We start from the raw sequence: 7,302 nt of genomic DNA, 5'->3' as shown, positions 1-7,302 counted from the left end.
AAAGTATAAAAAAATAAAAAAAAAAATAAAAAAAAAAAAGAAAAAAAAAATACAGACACAGACACGTCTCCAATGTTTGCACACAGTCCATGCAGAAGAAGGCATTCACTCATCAGTATGACATAAAGCCTTAAAGTCCTCTCTTAAGGCTTGAGGGACTGTTCTGAATACATATATTCCTGGTCCTGTGCAGGCATCATTTTATCCCCCAATTCTTCATATACATTATAGTTTTTAAATGCCTTATTTTATCTAAGAGTCACATCCCTGCTTCTTCTCTGGGTCTTAGCTGTTCAATTGTGTACCTCAGCAGGCAATCTCTTGTCTCAGGGGTCTTCATGTTTGTAGCTCCTCGTTGCAATTTTCATGAGCCACCACCACTGCTTCTCATGGCTTCCTTCAGACTGCGGTCAAATCTAGTTTTGCTCTTTTATACACTGAGTTAGTGACACCTCAGGCAGCCTGAAGACAAGTTAGAATGTTGCAAACTCAGTTCTCTGCAATCTTCAGTTCACCGAAGGGAGCTGAGGACTGGGCCACCAATTCCCTCACACTGTGCTGGACAACATTGGGAAGGCAGTGGGGCAATGGCAAGTGAAAACGCCACAAAGCTCCCCATCATTTTGAATGTGGCTTTTCCATGATTGGGTGTTCACTTGGTTGCTCTATGCCTTTGCTGATTTCTAGAGTTCCTACAAAGTTATTTTAGTCAGTTTCTAGTTGCTGGGTTTTTGTTTGTTTGTTTGTTTGTTTGTTTTCATGTTGCCATGGGAGAAATCTTGCTGACACCAGTCTATCTGTTGACTCTTTTAAACTGAAAAACAATTTTTGTCACCCCTAATACATTTACTATACCTCTCCATGACACTGGCTGCATTTGGTCTATAATCCATTTGTTTCCTCCTTACTTTTTAACTCTAGTCACCCTCTAAATTTCTAAAGGGCAAAAAGCAGTTCCTTTCTTCACCCACTAAAACACACAGTTCAGTGCCTGGTTCTGAATAGGCACTGCATTTTAGCTTGATAGAGTGAACGCTGCAGAAAAGCAAGCTGGTGCGCACAGACATCACACTGTCTAGCACCGTGGCTGTACAATCACAGGATTGCTTTAGAAAGTGTGTCAACAACTGGGTGTGTTCACAGAAAGCCCACACTAATTTTTCTGAAGCTGGTATATTGTTATGTTAGCAGGCTGTTTTTAGAAATTGCAGCAGGCACTGTGCATCAGCTCAGAAGGAAAATGAGCACCACTTCCCTACAATGTCTGCACCACACCCCTTCCCTTAGTGAAGAGTGGGTATTTACCAAAACAGAAGGCAGCATTGTTCCTATTGTTGGCTTGGCTTATTCAAGAAATTCTAGAAGCAGTCCTGGTGTTTTCAAGAATAAGAAAAATCAAAATGAAATAATAAAACAACAAAGTCACTTAGTAGATGAGTCTCTTAGAGTTTAAAGTAAAAGACTGCAAGACACTAATTAATTCCTGTTATCTTAGATAATGGAAGAGAAGAAAGAAAAGGGGAAAACGTGCTTTCATTACCACACACGGAAGTCCTTCTGAAGAAAGACATTAAATGTCTCCCCTGAGGTGTCTGTTGTCCTCCTAAATGAATTAGTCAAGTAGAAATGCACATTATTTGGACAGGGATACCCGAAGGGGAATTGCCATAAAATGGAGATGCTTGATAACCCATTTGAAAATATTGTAATGAGTAGCCTGTCATAAAAAATATTTTAAGGTAGAAGACTTATTGGAAATCAGCACAAATTCTCTTAATCTGAATCTCTCTCTCTCTTTTCAAAAATACCAATCAAAGGACTCCAAACTATCACTTATATGCCAGTGAAGCTGATTTGCAGAAAGTGAATTTCTCATCATTGAACCAATGTATTTTAAGGGGCTTCCTTGCTGTATCTCCATCTTGCTGTGTCTGCTTCTATATGGAATAGGCACACATCCATACAAAACATATTTCAAATAAAATGTGTTCAATGCCCCAGGCTTTGGGACCCAAATGTCTATTTAATTTTTCAAAGACTGGCCAATCATTTATAGGTGGTAAAAGATATTAAGAACTTGACCATGGTTAATTTGAAGATTAAAGGATTATGGTTACATAGGCGCAAGAGACAGGATTTTTTTCTAGTATTTTTTTTTTTCAATTTCAAATATGATTTATCTCCACCATCCACTCATATTAAGTAATTTATCCTACTTGGCTTATATACAGTCCCTCACAGTAGATGCTTGGTAGTTATTTGCTGAATGAACCAATTATAATTTGGCTCCAAACTTTAAGAAATATGCAAAACTTGATTTTTTTTTTTTTTTTCCGAGACGGAGTCTTGCTGTTCTCGCCTAGACTAGAGTGTAATGGCAAGATCTCAGCTCACTGCAACCTCTGCCTCCTGGGTTCAAGTGATTCTCCTGCCTCACTCTCATGAGTAGCTGGGATTATAGACACCTGCCACATTTTTGTATTTTTAGTAGAGACGGGGTTTCACCATGTTGGCCAGGCTGGTCTTGAACTTGTGATCCACCCGCCTCAGCCTCACAAAGCCCTAGGATTACAGGCATAAGCCACCGTGCCCGGCCGGAAACCTTGATTATTAATGGAATTCTTTCAGTTTTAATTTTCCTTGAAGTTTTGTTACAACTTTTTTTCTTTGAGAAAGAGTGAGCCTATAGGTTTAAAAAAAGCTTTATGTAATATAGTTTGTAGAGAAGATGTCATTTAAACTGGGCCAGAGGAGGAACATTAAGAAATGCCTTCATAATGTCCCATGATCTCTCAATAGTTCAGGTGGGTTGGCAGCCAGCAGGCAACCAGGTAACAGAGAATGAGACAATCAAGTTTAAAGAGATCCCCAGAGAGCCTCCAACTGGCCTGCACACTGGGAGAATGGGGTGGAGCCGTGGGAAGTTCGGACCGTTCGTAGGGGAGAGGAGCCTGGCCTCTCCAGTTCCAGGCTGATCACCTGGATTTCAGTCTGTGAGGCAGGAAGTCTACCTGCAGGGCTCTTGCTTTGCTGAGAGTCACTGTTTCCCTTGTTTTCCTTTTCACCCAATAAACCCAGCCCTTCTCACCCTTCAAAGTGTCTGTGTGCCTAATCTTTCATGGTCACGTGACAAGGACCCTGTTTTTAGTTGAACTAAGGAGAAAGTCCGACAAGAGGACCACAAAAGAGCCTGCAGTCTCTGCCAGCTCTTGCACAGAGAGGTGCAGGGACCATCATAGAAGAAAGACAGCTGCAGAACCAGGCCCCCGGGAGAACCAGGGAATTGTGTGGGCAGCAGACTGGGGAATGGAGAATGGGGAATGGGGAATGGGGCAGGTCAGCTGTATAAACAGAGGTCCCTGATGAGGCTGAGTAGGGCAGAAGGGCTTGAGGAGGGAGGGTTGGAAGCTCTCACTTCAACCAAGGACTGTTTCTGGGAAATGGAGCTGAGACTTGTTTCTGGAAACAGCAGTGGGGAAAAGGATTGCTGAGCTGAAGCCAGGCAGGACAGCCACCAGAGCTGGAGCTAACAGCAAATGAGACTATCGCCAGAGGACACTGGGGTTTGTCACTGAGATAGCATTGCTGTTTTACCTGGCTGAGTACTGCCAGAACCTGCCTCCAGCTTATCAGCTTTCTTTGCAAAGTGCCATTAGGCAGTCATGGGCCTCTGACGAACTCTATCATGAGGATGCAGAATCTTTCCAGTCTTAACAAAGTACTATTGAACTCTCCATGATTTCTGTCCCTGTAGCTAACACTGTTAAATAATTATCGTTCTCTTTTATTGAGTACTTATAATGTGTTTCACACATTCTGTCTCATATTAACTTTATAATACATTCTCAAGAGAGGAGAAAATTGAAGCCTAGAGGGTTTCAGCCACTTGTGTGAAGTTACCCACAGCATGAGTAGTGAGGACAGATCTTTCATCCAGCTCTATCGGGCTCTAAGACCTCAGCGATTTCTACCAAGCTACCTGACTCTCACTGAAAGATATCTTTACTGCAAATATTAATGATCAATGAATCCCAATAAATAAAGAGATCTGTTTAGATGGGAGCTCAGAAACCCAAAGCCCTTCTTTTACAGTGTGCCTTGACATGGCGTTGAATTTGAGCCCTGCATCTCAGACACAGGTTATAAAGAGGCCAGAGGGAGGGCTCCCACCTGACAGCAGCATACACAGAGGCTCCCATCACTTCCCTCTTCTAAAGTCTGAAAAAGTATAAACATGGCCCAGTTTTTTGTACAATTCACTAGGTGAGATGAAAGCAATTAGCTTGCCACTACATTGCCTTTCTTAGCATGCACATTCAGAGATGCAAGGGAAAAAATGATCACCACTGGCTCTATTTTGACCTTAACTAAGGAAGTAATTAGAAGGAAATAATAATGATAACATCCATTCATTTTCACCGTCTAATCTGAACTGCAATATCCAGTAAGTAAACATCTTGAACTAATGTGCATTCAGACACACAGAGCTCATGTCTGCATGCCTGTGCAGGCCAGGTTTCCTGTGCACTCAGAAATCTTTGGCAAGGTCAGGTACCCAGAGAAGTAGCTTGGCTCCTAGGTACTCAGAGGCTGGCTCTCCACCTTCACAATTGGTTCCTGATATGCCATGCATATACACCCTTATTCTAGCCACCATGACCTAGCCATGATCACTCCCTGAACTGCATGTCTTTGTCAGTTTTCTCATTTACATCCCTCATCAGAACTTTTCCCCCAACTCAATGCCATCACGACCACCACCACCACCACAACCAAGAGGCAGTCTCTGGGTCCTGAAGTGCCACTCACCTTTCAAGTTCTGTTTGATATGCCTCTTGCTCCATGGGTCCTTTAGCTTTCTACAGATCTGGGTTTCTTTACAGTGTGCACCAGGAGCTCTCTGTGTCTGACCATTACTATCTCCCTTGTACTTGTCTCAATGCTTTGTAAACACAAGCATTCAATAAGTGTTCATAGCAGGAAAAGAAGCAGGGGGAAACTGAAGGAAAGCAGAAGGAACGGAGGGAAAAAGAGAGGGAAAGAATGAAGGAGGCAATAAACATGTATCTTTTCACTTAAGAACCATTTTTGAAAGGAAAAATGAAAAGAACTCAACAGGCCAAATGAATAACTGCAGCTTCCTTGCAAACTTATCTAAAAATGCACGTGATGAGCTGCAGGTGAGCTCATTCACTTCACAAAGAAGCTAAAACCTAGATGACCAGGAGCTTGTCTTTCTGAGCCATAAGAAATCTTGCTCAATGACAGCAAGAAGTCAGGAATGTTGCTTGTTTTCTCTCCCACTGTCACTGATTTAAATGCAAAGATTCTTTCTCTTCCTCCCTTCCTCCCTCCTTCCCTTTCTTTCTCTCTCTCTCTCTCTCCTCTCAATATCACTCTCCATCCTTCCCTATGACCATCAAAATAAGGGGAATCAAATCAGAATCTCTACTTCTTTTAACCACACTGAAGATTCCATTAGATGCAATAGATCTAAAGTGCCTGCTGTTATTCAGCAAGGCATTTCCCTGTAGCTGCAGCGCCAGCAGACTATTCTATTCCTAGATGTAATTCAACACCCTCCTCACATAATTCTCTGCCTAGGAGAAATCTGTCAGGTCTTTTTTGTATCACCTGTCTCCTGGACAATGCCAACGTATCCATAGAAATCTCTCCTCAATGCTGAGATTTAAAAAGGTGGTGGTCAGGGGGGAGATGGTGGCGAGGACAGTGATAACTGTTTTTTAAAATACAACAGATCTAGGTCACACTGAAGGTCTCTCATATGTAACCTCATCCTCTTCAGTGATTCAGCCTCTCAGCAGTGCCCTCTCTAAAGGTCTGACATTTCCATATAAATTCAAGAGAATTATTTTTTATCACAGTTCATAGTTATTAAACCTCCTGCCACAGCCGCCCACCCTTCCCATGCAAGGGAGGAGCAGTGTTACTGCTAACCTCCTCCTTCTTGTGGAATCCAGTGTGATGTGGTGGAGGGAGGCTGAACTTTGGGATCACATGACCTGGGTTCAAATCCTACTTCGAACACTAACCACCTATCCTAGTGCAGAATCACTTAACTCAGTTTGTTGTCTATATAAAGAGGACACTAATACTTCACAGGTTATTCTGAGGTCTCAACTTGATTGCCTTAGTGATGTGCTAAAAACAGGGGCATATATAGTAGGTGCTAGGCAAATGTTTTCCATTTCCCTCAGGAGATATGTGATCATACAACAGTTATGCAAAATTCATGACCTTCAAAATACACACACAAACACACACACACACACACACACACACACACACACACCATGAATATGGGCACATAGGCCATATTACTTGTTTCCTTAAAATCAAGTTAAATTTAATATGATATATCCTTCTCTGCCAAGGAGGAAAGAAAATAAAATATACTTATGACTAAGCTTAAGTCCCTTCCTCTAATATGTCCCTTAGTCCCAGAGTGGTAGAAGGCACAGCGTTGTTTGGTAGCATGAATGTCTTAGCGCATCAGTCACAGGACATCCATCCTCACGAGTCACCAGTGAGTGCCCTACTATTCCTGTCCTCCAGTTCCCTTCCTGTCCAGCAGCTTGGGGTCCTGGGGCCCTTTGGTGTGGATTCACAGTCTTGTCTCTCTGAAAGCAGGCCACCTTCCTGGTCTACTTCCAGGGAACAGAACACAAGTTCCCTCTCCCATAGGATTCAAAATACTTCCTTCCTTTTCCAGGACTGCAAATCGTCTTCAGAGCAAAGGAAAACATATCCCATTTTTACTTGTTTCCCTGAGAGGGCCTCTGCCTCTTAAATATTCACCATGAGTTTGGCAGCGTGGAATAGGTAAAATGAGGAACAGAAGTATATTGCAGGCCTGGAAGCCCAGAGCCTGCTACCTTCTTGGATAAGGGCAAGAGGAAATGCATAAATGTAAATTAATATTTCACAGTTTTCTCTGCCACATCATAATAGCAAATGTTTGAGTAGCTAATATTTAGTGAGTACAATAATGGGCTCACAAAACACCAGCAGTTCTACAAAGGATAAACTTGTCAATAAAGTGCAGTGCTTGAGTGTTTACAGGGCTCCTTCACACGCTATCTCAGTTGATTCTATCTGCTGGGGAACAGGTAAAAATTCAATAATGGTCCCCTATTTAAATAAGTTGATAGAATCTCTGCAAAGTCAATCTGCGGACTTACCAGCTTGCACATCCTTGAAGCTCTTTGTGGATCCCTGTCCATCTGCCTTCGCCTGCTTAAGAATGTATGACAAATATATATATATATATATATGCCACTT

The sequence above is a fragment of the Rhinopithecus bieti genome, unplaced genomic scaffold (assembly GCF_001698545.2).
Source record: "Rhinopithecus bieti isolate Rb0 unplaced genomic scaffold, ASM169854v2 scaffold_5702, whole genome shotgun sequence".
Taxonomy (NCBI): domain Eukaryota; kingdom Metazoa; phylum Chordata; class Mammalia; order Primates; family Cercopithecidae; genus Rhinopithecus; species Rhinopithecus bieti.
The sequence above is the reverse complement of the archived record's forward strand: the minus strand, read 5'-3'. Positions refer to the sequence as shown.